We start from the raw sequence: 15,196 nt of genomic DNA, 5'->3' as shown, positions 1-15,196 counted from the left end.
TGTTAAATTTTACTTACGCTATAAGTGGACACCTTTGTCCCAATCAATATACCAGTTGTGTGCAGGTTGATGGATTGCCAAAGCCAAAAAACAAGAAGAAAATGAAAGAGTAAAATAAATAAATAAATAAAGCAGAAAGTGGGAGGTTTATGTCCCCTGCCAATCCCCAGTTATGCATAAAAATGCCTCTGAAATGAAATCTTTATCAAAAGAGCCACAAGGTTCTCCTTACAAGGTGTTTTCAAATAAGCAGGCGTTATTATCATACCTCCATTGGGAAATATGCATTTACAGCTCGGAGAGTGAGAGGCAATAGGGTAACTGTTAACAATGTTTTCCCTAGTTATGGTGCATAATTGCATGCTTCTATTATTGCACCTTTCTATTGCTGCTAATACGGAGAAAGCCCATTAGGCAGTGTGCTAATGTGAACAGTAGCCTGCAGTGCACTGTTTAAAAAGAGATGCTTGAGGACCACTGTAATGAGCACCAGGCCCTGGAAAGAAGGCACTAACACCAAAAGCGGGCATGTGTAAGTTTCCTGAAAAATGCACTGAGATTCAATTTTTGCTTGTTAGGCTGTAAATACATGTGGCAATGTAGCTGCTGCCGCTGCCTCTCGTGAAATTGTCCCATTATGTCCTCAAGTAATCATATATTAATACTGAGTGGAATATGCATTTTTCGAATAAATCCTACACCATGTTAAATATGTTTTAAAGTGACAATAATATGTAAATAGATTTAGATTAATAGAGGAAGTGCCCTCAATTGTGATCTGCTATTCAACATAGCATAGTTCAACATTTGGGATTCAGATGGTTTAATCGCTGTCACTGCTGATCCCCTGCATCTCATCTCGTAGTGCTGCAGCTGTGGCTGTAACAGCCTACTGTGGATTACTCTTCGGCATGCGCTGATAATGACCACTGACTTTGGCTGGGCCGTGAACGCGCGCTCCGCGAGCCACGGTCATTTCTCTATACCGTGTGTGTGAATGGTCGCTCCCTGGGTGCCGCTGCGCGCAGCCTTTACCGATCGGCCGTGGTTCAGTGTTCAGAGCATGCCCGCTCGCCCCGCCGTTTCTCGGGTCCGAAGAGAAGCAACGGAAGACTTGCCGTTTGCGCACAGCCGTATTCATCCGGTTTTGGTCCATTTTGGGGGTTTGCTTTTTTTCTTTTCCCCCCCTTTTTTTGCCAGTCAGCACTGTTTGCCTGTAACGACCACCAGCGCTGAACGGATGGTTCCGTTTGATTCCACGATTTTGGTGAGATGCTGAACTGGAGGCTCCTTGCCTGCCCTCTCTATCAGCTCATCCCCTCGTGCTGTCATCTCACTTCGCGTTCAATAGCGGCTTGACAGGATAGTCAGGGCAAAAACAAACAAACAAAACAAGAAAAAAGAGCGAGAGAGAAGCATGCAATAAACAAGTGTCAAGTAGCTTCGGGCTGGTTCGGTTGGAGGGAAGGAAAAAGTTCAAGTTGAAGAAGGAGGATTATGCAGTGAGTGCCGCACGTAACTATAAACAGGTACGTGATATTTTGCAATGTATTCCTGTGGAAACGATGCTGCTGATTAACCCGCCAGCTTCTGTGACCGAGCAGCACGTGTGTGTGTGTGTGTGTGTGTGTGTGACATGCACAGTCATATCTTGTGGCAAGTAGGAAGGGGAGGAGGGCAGCGCAGAGCGATGACATTGAGGTGCCTTTTATCCGAATATCATTCTGTAGTCCTCATGCGAGCCCTTGACGCTTGGCTGACATTGGTGATCGGGGTCATCTCCCGCGACTGCAGTGTCGTTCACGTGCCATGCGTAGAGACGTCCAAAAAATATAGTCCCGTCAATAATGACCTTATTAATTGCGGTGGACTTTTTGTGGCGTGAGAGGTTTCCACATGGCGATTCTGCGCTGCATATTTTTTTAAAGAAATGTATTAACCCTAAAAGAGTCAGGGTGGACTGCGAGACCCCGCCGTGACTCGTGATGAAGAGCTCCTGTCCGACGCGTTTATGGCTGCCGCAGCGCAGCATCCTCTTTTCAGCGATCCCCGTAACGTGCATGAGAAAGTAACCTAAGTGAGTGCCCTTCGAAAAGAAACCAAAATCACGCTTTCAGTTCATAATAACAAACATGGAGCTGCTGGAGGGCTTTAATTGGCTGCTTGACTTGTCATTGCCTCTTGCCTCCCCTCCTCGGGACGGCAGCAACGATGCATTCCTCTCTTCTGTCTTGTGCACTGCACTTTATTCAGCTTTTTTCATTCATATTTATTCTGCTTGCTTGGTATTATATCAGAGGTGAGGGCAGAGGAAGTGTGAGCTTTCTTCTTCTGCTGCTGTTTTTGGTGATGTGCTCATGCACAGGATAGCTGCCCCCCTTCAAGCTGCAGCAGAACATAACAGTGTAGGACACACAGGAATGAGCATGAGTGAGACTTTTAGTTAAGGATTTCAGGCACAAAGTTTAAGGATGAATAAGGAAAACTTTTAAAGTCAGTTGTGTATCAAGCAGGGTGGCGAGGGATATGAGGCCCACACACCAGCTGTATATCCCAGAGCCTGGCAGTCATCGGCACCTTATGACATGAAACACACACGCAGACACACACACACACACATGCCGAGAAGATCTTGGTGATGAGACGCACTGTTGAGATTCACACTTCAATCTAACTGGTACAGTTTCTCTCTGCGGCCCTGCTATCTCCTCCTCCACCTTTTTAGCTCTCTTCAAGCCCGCCTGCGTCTGTGTGATTTCTGACGCTCTTTGATCTCTCTCCCGCTTTCCATTCCTCCATCTTGAGCTTTTGACAGGGGCGTAGAAATCAAAAAGGAAGCAAAGCCCTCAGATTTGCGTGGGATCACTTCTGACACACTTTTAAATGCATGCATATGGAAACAAGTGCATATGTTGCTCTCTCTCGCCATTTGTCTGGTTCGCTCGCAAGGACGAGTGCACAGGCTCAGCTGTTTGCCACAGTGTTTGACCTGCCAGGTGTAATCACGGCCAGTTTGCCGTGTTTGTGTGTGCATATAGTGAGACTCGGTCTTAAGTGCTAATAGGCGCTCACGCCGGAGAGCAGCAGGATGTGTCAACCGCAATCTCCAGACTAGCCTTGACGGTGTCCTATTTGGCATGATGACACACACACATGCACAAATAGGCCTGAGATGCATAGAGTTGACTTAAGGGTCTGAGCACTACAGGTTCCCTGAGTCCATGTCCTTGCCGTCCCTTCACAACTAATCATCAAGATTAAGTCAGTGCTGTTGCCATGCAGATATTCTGCAGGTTGACTTCTACATAAATATGGCTTTTTATTTGTTAAATCACACATAGATGTTGTTGGGCACGATCTTTCTGTTAATCTCTCTTCTTTTTCACAGTGCTCTATATGGGTTATATATTTATACATACATTTCACTGAAACACCTGTGAGTCCTGGAAAGAGGAGCATCAATCTTCATTAGCCTGCAATGAGGCTGGCCTTGTTGAATAAATGACTAGCATAGATAAAGTGTGTGTGTGTCTGTGTGTGTGCGTGTGTGTTTGGCTGTGTGTACGTGTGCACTCGTGTGCGAATCTGTTGAGTCCTGTGGCCCACTCTGACCTGGCTGACAGATGACTGCAAGTGATTTCCAGGGTTCAGCAGATTAGGGGATTAAAAGACTGAAGGCTTCACACAATAACCCTAATGCATGTGCATGTCAGCAGGCACACGCGCATTTTGGGGGCTGCGGGGCTGTTCGGAGGTCAGCGATATCCAGTCTGACCTCTGTGCTGTGTGTTATCCCACACTGTGCAGGACTGTCCACAGTCACAGATGGAAAGCGCATAAGAAAATCTCAAAGGTTCGATTTCACTTTACAGGTGTGAACCCGTAGAGGTACTGAAAGCCTGGTTGATACATTTTGTCCTCCCCAACCAGTTCAGAGCTTACTTAGTGTTGGAAAATGAACCAGCATAGTAGCTGAATAGTTGTGACTAGGCCAGTGCAATTTTGTTGCCGATTTAGAGCCAAAAATCCCTTTTAAACACAAACCAGTTACCATTGTTTCCTTTGTTTTAATTCCTATCAACTAGAACTACATTGCACCATGTTAATTGATGTCACAGGAAAAAAGCTGCTTATATGTCTCTCAGGTATAATTACCTGAGAGCAGTAAAGTGCCTCTTATTTGAAGGCTTTCGCATGATTTCATGTGTTGACTGGCTTGGTTTTGGAAACAGCCATTTGCTGCTTGGTGTTAACATTTTTTCCCTTTACCTGGCCATTTCGACAGGGTGTGAACTGCTAAGCACTGTTGTTTCTGACAGCGCAACCATAGCAACATCAGCAAGTTTTTAAATAACTTAAATCCACAGGGTTCAATTTGGGATTCCAAGTTTAGGTCTTCATTTATTTTTAAGATGCTTGGAAGAATGAATTGAGCAATCACACCCAGATAATCTACACACAGTTGTATCTTGAAGCATCCACTTCTTTTCCTGTTATAACAATCTGGTCGTATAAGGTTCGGAACAATTTGTGATGTTAATATATATATATATATATATATATATATATATATATTAGCAATTATTGCTGCTCTACAGTACATTAGACTATAGCACTTTATAATTTGGGAAAGAACAGGATAAGTAGTAACAGAGGACAAATAGCCTCTTGTCACTGCTGATTAACTAAGAACACTGACCTTTAGAGAGAGTAGAGGTAGGTGAAAAGGATGTTCCTTCTGTCAGAATATGCAGAGAGGGTGATTATGTTTACACTGTTGCTGTAATTGTCAGGACGTGCTAGTAAATAGAAAATACTAAGCTTGGTGGCACAGCTCTATTAGAGGCAGGTCCGCCCGGCCTTCCACCCTCCCAGTTATTTCACAAGCTCAGGGCTTTTTTTGCTTTTTTTTTTTTAGAGCCAAATATACAATCATCTCAGTGTCATAAATCCACATCCAGATAGAGAAACTGCTGCAGGAATGGGCTCATTCCTATGATACTGCCCTGTTTGGCCTCCTACACAGTAGAGTTTGGGCAGCATGACATACAACCGTGTCGGAAAGGCTTTTATAAGGACAGACTCAGTTAACCAGTTATGCTTCCATACTATCCCCCCTTCCTTTTTCCTGCCTCGTCTGGCGAGGCCTCACTTTGATCCATTCATGCTCGATTGTCCTCTTTGTGTTATATTTCAACATTTCAACTTTCAACATTAATTGTCCTCCTTTCAAGAGCTTGCCAAGGCATAGGTAGGAATAGCATGCTGTGGGTTTTTGAGAGGCTAAAATTACAAAGGCTTGCTGATGAAGGAGAAAATTATATTAATTGCAGTAATTGATTAATTGGTGGGTAGATGAGTAAGAAACCACAGAGTGTGAAAAAAACAATAGAAGATGACATATCCAGTGGCTTTCTGTTGAGATATTTTAAGGCTGGAGTTCATAAAAGGAAAGCTAAAATCATTATTAGTATTAGTATTATTATTATTATTAGTAACCTCCTGATGTGATTACAAGACTGAATTCAATTACGTTTGGTACCACTTTACGTGTGACGAATCTGCCAGTGCAGTTAAATTTTTTATGTTGAAGCACTTTTTACAAGAGCGCCTCAATTAACAGTCCTCCTTAATGTCTGTGCTTCCAGTAGTCCCATCAAATTGAACCAAAACACTGACTCAACATATCATCTTAGCATCTCTCTAAAAGGCCATGACGCACATGGCTGTTGCTCCCTATTATCTAGCATTTTTCAGTGGAAAAAGAGAGATCACATTAACGTAGAGCATTGGATAGCTCTTTATCGCAACAAGGATTCTTAAAATAGCCACGAAAAAAAACATATAATAGGAGAAGATGACGGAGCAGCCAATACTTAGATCCCAACGTAACATGAATAAAATTTTAAAATGCATAATAGTCTGAGATTTGTGTTGTGTTGATCTTCTGTGATTTTTCCTAAACGTGCAAGAAATATGAAAACCATAAACTCATCGTTCATCTGGGATTTGGACACTCCTCAGAAGCCTTTGTGGCCTGTGATTTTATTTGACGGGTTTTTTTATGTGTGTGTGTGTGTGTGTGTGTGTGTGTTGCTCAGACTACACCGCTAAGCATTACATGATGAGAGCGTATGCGTGTGTGTTTGCATGTGTGCGGTGTGTGACACCCAGCATTAGCTGTGCTTTGGAGAAAGTGACGCTCGTAGAGAGCAGCCTTCATCTTGGATTACCATGCTCATGGATCCTGTGGGTTTTTGTGTTGGAAGTGATGGCAGAGTGGGATAATATTTACTACATCTGTCTGACAGCTGACCGACTGGTTTTAACTCATCCCTCTCATGGACTCATGGCGCTTTGTGATGAGCTTCCTCCCTGCATTGAAGTGCAGCCAAGCACATGCGCCTGCTTGCATGTGGACAACGGCTGGTACCGAGCCTTTCATAAATAACAAGGCTGTGTAAGACCATCAGTTTCAGCGGATGATGTGGGTGAAATTTGGAACACACAGAAACAAAGGCCGCTGACCAGTGAGTGATGTGTTCACTCATTTAGGTGCTCAGCGTTCATGTTGATGTTTCAGCGAAGGCGAGCACTGTCAGTCATCCGTCAGTGAAAATGACACCTACAGCACTGTGTATGAAACGGGCTGAAGGCTGATCTTTTTGCAAAGAAGTCATGGTACAGCTGAACATGCACCTTATTGGAAACGAATGAAACTGAATTTCATGGCTAACTTTCGCAGAGGAAACTTAATTGAAGTCACCAAGAAATAACATCCTTCGTCTGTTGGTCTTTGTTTAACAGTTCAGGGTTTTCTTTCTCAGTGTAGACAGTCTTTTTTCTTTTTAACAAGTTACTAAAATTATTTCCTTCTGTTCCCGAGGAGTGGAGTTAATAGTGGGAAAGTCCTTATCTGCCTTTAAGAAGACATTGTGACCGGTTGAGTCATGCTCAAATATACTGCCTTTATTACTTAGACTTACAGAGTCATTAAGGCCTGACCCCATTGCTCCTTAGATCAGGAAGTGTATTAACAGCATTCATTGATGATACTTAAGGATCTTTTGTAAGAGTGAACTTTCGTAAAGCCCTCTGACCCAGGAACTATTGAATATTGTGGGGATTAGACAGGTATCCGCTTTAACCTTGTCTGGTCGAACATGTAGAGACTGAGGACAACTTCAAGAGGAAAATCAGCATTAAGGCAGTAAAGGGTAAGGTGCTCAGCCACCATGTGCCATTAGAACAGCTTCAGTATGCTTTGGGATTTATCCTCCAAGTCTCTGGAATTCTACTGGGGGGATGGCAAATTATCCTGCCCAAAAATATTCCCTTATTTTGTGTGTTAATTCCACTGGTGGAGATTATCATTTAATGTGTCAGTCCAAAACAGTTCCACAAGTGTTTAAGTGGACTGGGATATAAAGACTTTACTCACCAACTCATTCTGGGACCCCCTGGCACCTGTGCATGGGATCATTGCCATTCTGAATAAGATCACTTCCATCAGCATTCCCATATAGGATAAAAGTGGTCAATCAGAAGAACTTTGTATTGGTTTGCAGTGACCATTTCCTTCAGGGCACACGTGGAATGAGTGAATAGCCTTACTATAGGAATCAAGCATTCAGGTTTTATCTTTAACATGTCATCTATGTTCTCTAATAACTGCATGATAGCACTGATATAGCTAAGCAACGGACATGCACACAGTTTCAGACCAGTCAGTTGACAATAATCCCTTCCCTTAATATGTGGGATCATTCAATTCCATGCCTTTCCTTGGCCAGTGAAATAACTACAAACTCTTTGTGGCAGTCAGTGGAATCTGTATATTTAGTATACCATCTATCCATGTTCTCTCTGCCTCTCTCTGTCTCTCTTTCTAAGCAGACATGTCTAGTTACAGTCTAAAATGGCCTTGTGAAGGAGGATGGGAGTTAAGATGGCATCCCCAGAGACTTTTCAGAGAAGTAATTTAATAAACTGTTATATTTTCCCACTCCACAAGGGAAAGGGGATAGACTCAGAAAAGTAATGAAACTCAGCTGTTGAATTTTTAATATTAAAGAATCAATTTCCTATTGCTGAACACAACTAAGTAAAAGGTCCTTTCTTCCACATGCATTGCAGCTCGCACAGAATAGCATTGACTTATGGCTGGCCTCCTGTTCTCACTGTGGGAAGATGTAAAGGTTTGATGAGAACATTTGTTGAGCAGCATCTTCTACCTCCCGTCCACCCTTGAATGTTTAAGCACCAGCTGGAAGCACACGTTGTCCTCACCTAAGTCCCTACTCCAAAAAAAAAAAGAAAAAATGGACTGGCTATCGCAAGCATAAGTGCACTTTAAAAAAAATGTTAAACGCACCAAAAGCATTTTCTGAATTAAGCTGCAATCCATCTGAAGGTCAAGATTTCACAGTGTGTAGGTACATTTGCAGAATTATGAAGTTATACATGGTTTACACTGCTTTCATGTAGTGCTGTAAAAAAAAAGAGAGAAGTCATCTGGATACAATTACTGGAAATCATTTCTTCAGATGTCTTGGCTGTCTTAACAAATAACCAGTCAGCCATTCAGTCTTTGATTCCTTAAAAAAGGGGTCTTCCAGGAAAACGTTTCACTTATGCATAGGCCAAGGCAGGGTATGCTGAAAATATATGCAAAAATAATGCCTTTCAAAGAAGTGGTCATTCAGGCCTTGTGCTATATATATCTATATTTTTGGGATGCAGGATTAACAATAAAAACACACACACACACAATGTGTTACAGTTTCTGTGGTTTAGGAATTTGTGGAAGTATTTAAAGGCATTTATTAATGCTTCCCAGCATAGACAGTATATATTGCATGACTATACAGCCAAGTCAAACCCAAATTAGTCCACAGTAGTGATGCTCTTGTGGTTACTGCAATGAGATGAGGCTGGCATCTTTAGCATTTTTGTTGGAGTTAGCTAAAGTGGCTCTGATTCTGTTTAAAATAAAGACTTTTAGAGCATCCATCTGCTTCTGCGTGTCTCCAGCAGAGGCAGCTGAAGGCCAGCATTTTCCTCTTTTTTTTTTCTTTTTTTTTTTGCTAGTTTCTTCTCCCATTTGTAGCTCGCATTGTCTTCTTTTTACCTCTCTTTTTTTTAAACGGTTCTGACCTTAACAGGTTTCTGTAACATCTGATTGATGCTGAACACTGGTATTTGATAATTAGCGCAGTTTCCTACCTTTCCCACTTCTGTCAAAGCATTCGGCTGTTTGTTTACTGCAGATATGCAATGACACTCCTTTTACCCTGACTCCACTGCTACGTGAGGGAGACAGAGAGAGAGACAGAGAGAGAGAGAGGTCAGGTGATGATATATGACCGCGATGCTGCATTCCAGCACAGGATGATTAATCTCTTCTGGGAACACTTCACGAATACAAGTTTAACCTAGCTCGGCCTTGCACATGCCTGGACGCACACACGTGCGGGCGTGCGCACGGCACAGCAAACACACACAGGTGTAAACACGCGCACACTCTGCATGCTTAACAAGCTGGACATAAACGCTGGGCCAGAGTGCATGTAGTTGTGTTTGTATGCAATTCATGTGCAACTACCCTACCTTCCCCTTCCCCGACCCTCTCCACCTAGCATCCAGACGGATGTATTCACACAAAATCACACTCCCATATACACCCATATCCTCTTTTTTTTCGTCTCTGCCTGCCTTGTTCATTCTGTCTTTTCCCCCTCTATTCTCACTGGCCTCAGTGGTGCAATGTCTCACATTCACCCCTCTCCTCTTTTGCCTTGTCCATTCATCACAAACAGTCACAGATGCTCACACTCACACAGGGAGAAAGAGAGTCAGAAAAGGGAGGGAGAGAAAGAGTGCGAGCTGCTCTGTATAAGGCCATTTGGCTCCACTAACAGTGAGCATAAGGCTATAGGATTAGTGCTGCTAGGTGCTAACAGCTTCAGTGTCTTAATAAGCACAGAGAAAGGCAGGATCTGGCCCTCTTTGTGCGATACAGTTGTGTCTATGTACATAAGTGTGCATATTCAGGTGCTCTGCACAGGTACAAATACTTTTTGGCAGTCCTGGGCCAGCACATTGAGAGGATAAGTGTAAATACAACGGGCTGCATCCGAAGCTCCATTACTTGAGCGCACTTCAACAAATTGTTCCGCAGTTGTACTCATTGAAACACAGAGGGTGGTTGAACACATCTTTATTTTAATGAAGTCATTTATTGTAATGGAGAGCATTTACAGACAACTGTAGCTTAGATTCCTATGCTTTTGTCATTTCTGCTTCTCTGCCTCTTTACATAGTAACAAAGACACAGAGCTGGCTATGTCTCTGTATCACTGATTGAGTATAGCTGCGAATGCAGTCCATCTTCTTTCCTGGGACTGGATGGGAGGGTGGGCATTGGTGGGGGTGGGGATATGAGTTTTGTAGAAACACACTGTCATGTAATCATGTAATTAAATGTTTCTAGCAAGACAGGAAGACTTGAACAAATTCAGGATAAAATTAGCATCTAACACCAAAGCTTTTGACCATTAGCTTTGTAAATTGTGGTTAGCTTTTTATCCAAGACTACACCGATGGAGCAGACAGGGACCGGAGTCTGCCCATTTTTAGCATTATCATCCCTTACCAGTGAGCAGCCATTCATAATGTTCAATTATGAGTGGATCTATTTCATGCATGCGCAAGCAAATAGTCACAGCTTCACGCTAAAGTGTCATTAGCTAAGTCCACCAGAGTAAGCTATGAAAACGTTCATAGCAAAAAACTACCGTAGTCAGACTATTAAATCAAAAGAAGACAAAGTGGCTAAAGCTAAAAGCCATCTGGAAAGGATCAAAGCAGTTACGAGGGAAATTATGGAGACGAACAAAAAAGGGGGAAACGGTCAATGTCCTGTTATCTGGTGAATTTACATACATCATTTTTATCAGTATGTATATATAAGTCCCTGACATTTGTTTTGTTACATAAGTCTATTTCTCCTGCTTTTGTTAAGGTGGTAAGGTAAAAACAGATCAAGGTCGGTGTACAGCAGCTCATTTTCAGTTCAGTTTTGGTTAAAGCACTTTATTTGAAATTGTTTAAGTGAGAGAAGATTGTAGAACAGGCTGCAGTTTGGGGGGGGGGGAAAGTTAGAAAAAGCTGATATATGTTTGCATGTGCTGTCAGGTACAGTTTTTAAAAGTAAATCAGAATCAGGAGAAATTTTTCTCTCTAAGTGTGGGAATGTAATTGATGTCTACCCACATAGGTGTACCTTATGTATAGCGAGTCTCGATTTATAAGCTATTGTTGTTGCACTATAATCAGTAAAAATGTTCTATATTTTTATCATTAATGTTAGTCTTATCCACCATGGTCCGACTTGTGGTTAGCGGTGGTGAGAAGCATGCTTTTTAGTAAAGCTTCTTGCTTTGCTAAAATACAAAACATGAAGCCATTATTAGTATCCGATTGTTCAGTCTGACGTCACTAGCCGTGTCTGGGTCTAAACTCCGCTGCAGGTCCATATATCAAACGATCACTATGGCATTACTGAGAGTTGAAAAACTGTCTAAAGTCTTTCATCTTTAATAAAATGATCAGTGTTCTGCTCTACCAGGTGTAACAATTGAGTTTAACATCCAGGCATCCATGAAAACGGAATTTATGACATCGGAGTTAGAAGTTAGCAGGGAGTTAGCTCGCTAGCTTCTATCTAAATACAATATAGCATGTCCTGACTGCGGGGTTTTGGAAACAAATTAAAACGTACAGCTCTGCTATCACTTCCAGCATAAATGAAGACAGAAAACTAAACAGCAGTGACGTTTGTAGGGTTACTGAAGTTGGGCTAGCTGGTATATAATGATGTGCTACGTGACCGCTAGCGACACAGCTATGTTAGCATAATATAAACAAGATAACTTTTTTTCCACTCGATAAAAGTTAACGTGAGTGTTCTCGGTGGTCAGGAACAAATGTAATCGCATGGCAGGATGCTGTACAAGGACCAAACTTCAGCCAGGAGAACAACTGAGATAATCCATCCACAATACGAGGTTAGTCATTCATATACTGCTGCATGGGCTGGGCTGTAGTTACATCCTAAGGTTTTAAAAACTGAGCTTAAATAAATGATTAGCGGTAATAATAGCCGAGGGAGGTCAACAGGGATCACTGACTGTTTTAGGAGCTTTTTGAGATCAAATAGAAGAAAATACATAACATTAAACATGTTAACAACACAAAAGCCATATTAAACGCAGACTACTTTAGACCCGGAAGTAGGATTCGTCGCGTCATCACTGAACAACCGGATAGCAGTTTACAGAGCTATTAAACCAACTTTCATTATTTAAATTAAGAAGTCAGTAAAGACTAATTGGTTCAATCTGAACTGCATTCTGTCCTCTTGGTGTCGACTTTAAGGAGTTTGGAGTCAGTTGCATAGCTCGAGAAGTTGAAGATTGGAAGCATTTAACTTGCAACCTGAGTTTAAATGAGGTTATTACTTTTTTTATTACTCCCAGCTATAATTAAAACTGATCTGCCACCGAAAATGCAACAGCAGCCCTGTTTGCATTACGTCGCATGTGCATGTGAAGGCAATTTGGAGTGGTGGATTAATGCAAGTTGGCAAAAGAGAAGCATACGTATCTAACGTGAACATATACTCGCAGACGATTGTGTGTTTTATCTCTTTGGGTGTTAATCCTTTATATAGCACCAGCTTAATTCATAACATAAGGAGTGTCCATTATCAAATGCAAAGATTTGGGAGAGCAAAATAGTACTGCATGAAGGGGATGAAAGAGAGTAATGTAATCCTTTGTGAAAGTGCCATCATATCACCCAGCCCCACTCAATCGCCTCACCAGCAACAGAATAGATGAATGTCCTGGATGATTCTAATCTCATAACCCGCATACACACATTATACACACGCACACTCACACACAGATGACTTGTCTACACCATATTCATATTTGATGTTATTACTATTCACTCATGTGAATAGTAATAACACGAATGGATGTAATGATGTTATTGGACTTGAAAATGCCCTCTGAGACTTTTGTGTGTGTGAATGTGTCTTCTAAAAATGTGATCTTGGCGTGTTCGACTTTGCCAGTTATATTTGCAACTCCTGCACAGAACATTCGCACTTAAGGTTAATGCCTCGGTTTTTTATTATTACCACATGTTGTCGCGTCTCAAGAGTTCTTTTGTTTCTATAAGTGTCAAGCCCTGATGGAGCTCGCGGTGCGGTGTGACACTGTGCATAATAAGGGCACTTCACGTTCACCGTGTTTGTGCGGTTGTATCTAGGCAGAGCGGTCTAATCTTTAAGTCCACTTCTCTGTTTTCTTTACCCTGCTGTCGCTCAACATTGATTTAAGAATATAGCCCTATTTGCACGGAACGCCACGTAATAACTGTTGAGCCTCTTGAAAGACAGCAAAATGTTCCTTATCGCACTGCGTGTTATCCATCTCATCATCCCGATGTCACTCTTCTGATAGATTTGAACCTGCTTTCTGTTACTTGGTCTGCATACTGTGTAAAGACATGAGCCTCTTGATAATTTCCAGCAGAGCCTCTTTAACTCTGATGTAGGAAACAGACAGAAGAAAGAGGTGGAGGACAGCAAATAAAACTTTGAAAAACAAAAAAAGAGACACCAAAATCACCTAAATGTACAGGACTAATAATATTACTGGACCTCTGTGTTTGGTGAAATGTGGTAGGTCATCTGTGGTGGAATATTTTACTTATCAGCTACAAAAATCCCACATGAGCACAAAAAGCCTAAACAAACCTGACATTTTTTAACAAATAATTAAAGGTTGGCATATGTGAACAGCTGCCAAGAGTGGTTTGGGAAAGACTGCTCACAGGAGGAGGATTTGGTTCATAATGTAAGGTTTTCTGGATGTTTCAAGTTTTTAATTGTTTGTTTTGAGTGAACTTTTAATGTTGTCAGTGATGATAAAATTCTAGTACTGCCTGGAAACAACCAGTTGATAGGAAATAATATGTATTCCCCGACTGGTTGACAGTTGGTTGCAGGAGGTTGCTTGTTGGAAATTTGCTTTGCCATGGTCATCCATGGAAGGCACAGACTTGTCTCATTCACCTTACCATCTGCTCACTGGGAGGTATTCAAACTGTGAGGACTGCGATGCAAACTGGAAACAGAGACCATTAAAAATAAAAGTTTGCACCTTTTTAAATGTCTTAATATCAGTCTTTACTTTGAAGGATAACATTCTTCAGTTGGGGATCTCTGTACAAACTATGGGTGACTGTAGCAATCTGCTCGCAGCCAAAGCAATTACAAGGAGGTTTTTTTGTCAGCTAATCTCTAAACTATCCAATTGATGTGTGACTTATAGTTACACAAACCATCTGCTGAACTCTAAAGGTTGTGAGGCCAGTGAAACAGTGTTATATGTAAATATATTATCTGCTTATATGGCCAGAAACTGACCAATTGTGACACGGGATCCAAAAAAGCCAGCACAGAACAAGAAAACGCCTGTGGCGATAATGCTGTGTGGATTGTGATCAATTGATGGTTTCTCATAAACTTGGTGACGTTTTTTTCAAAAGTTTAGTAATTTACAAACACACTACAGGTGAGTATTTATCAGTAATTCAAAGAATGGACACAATTTAACATATTAAAGTAAAAGACTGAAAATAAACCAAACTAATATGGATATCGTAGACACACAAAATACATATATACTAAACTGATTGTTATTTGATTGAAAGTAATTTATGTTAGAGCTAAACTGGGCTCCTAATGAACAATTATTCTTCCTGCTGCAACCTGCAAGAAAGGCGTTAATAGCTTCTTTAAAACTATCCCTGTGCAATATATTAAATACATTAAAGTCATATAGTGTTTTTTTTTACTAATCCTTCACACCAAAAGCAGAAAAGATGTGAAAGAAGATATTTTCAGTGATATAAAAGAAAAAGGAAGGGTAACATAGCATTAACATACATAACATAATGTCTAGTAAAATGACTTCAGCTCTAACTGAGTCGTATCCACGAAGTTTGGTGGCAGCAGAGCTCGGGTCTGTGATTAGACTCTAAATTAGAAATTTGCCTCGAACTGAATCACCTCAAATATCATCTGCTATAAGGTCAGCATAAGATATGTGAGAAGGCTCAA

General features: G+C 41.5%; 1 protein-coding gene across 1 annotated transcript in view; it reads left to right on the top strand.

Annotated features, from left to right (window-relative positions):
- The first annotated feature begins 813 nt into the window (after window positions 1-813).
- The window catches only part of LOC145432173 (teneurin-2-like), an 80,860-nt gene continuing 66,477 nt past the window's right edge, over window positions 814-15,196 (top strand). The window contains exon 1 of the mRNA XM_080308787.1: window positions 814-1,529. The gene's annotated coding sequence lies outside the window, so the exon portion shown is untranslated. The remainder of the gene's footprint in view (window positions 1,530-15,196) is intronic.

The sequence above is a fragment of the Astatotilapia calliptera genome, chromosome 2, assembly GCF_964374335.1.
Source record: "Astatotilapia calliptera chromosome 2, fAstCal68.1, whole genome shotgun sequence".
NCBI lineage: Eukaryota > Metazoa > Chordata > Actinopteri > Cichliformes > Cichlidae > Astatotilapia > Astatotilapia calliptera.
Note: the sequence above shows the minus strand (reverse complement) of the source record. Positions and strands in the feature narration are given on the sequence as shown.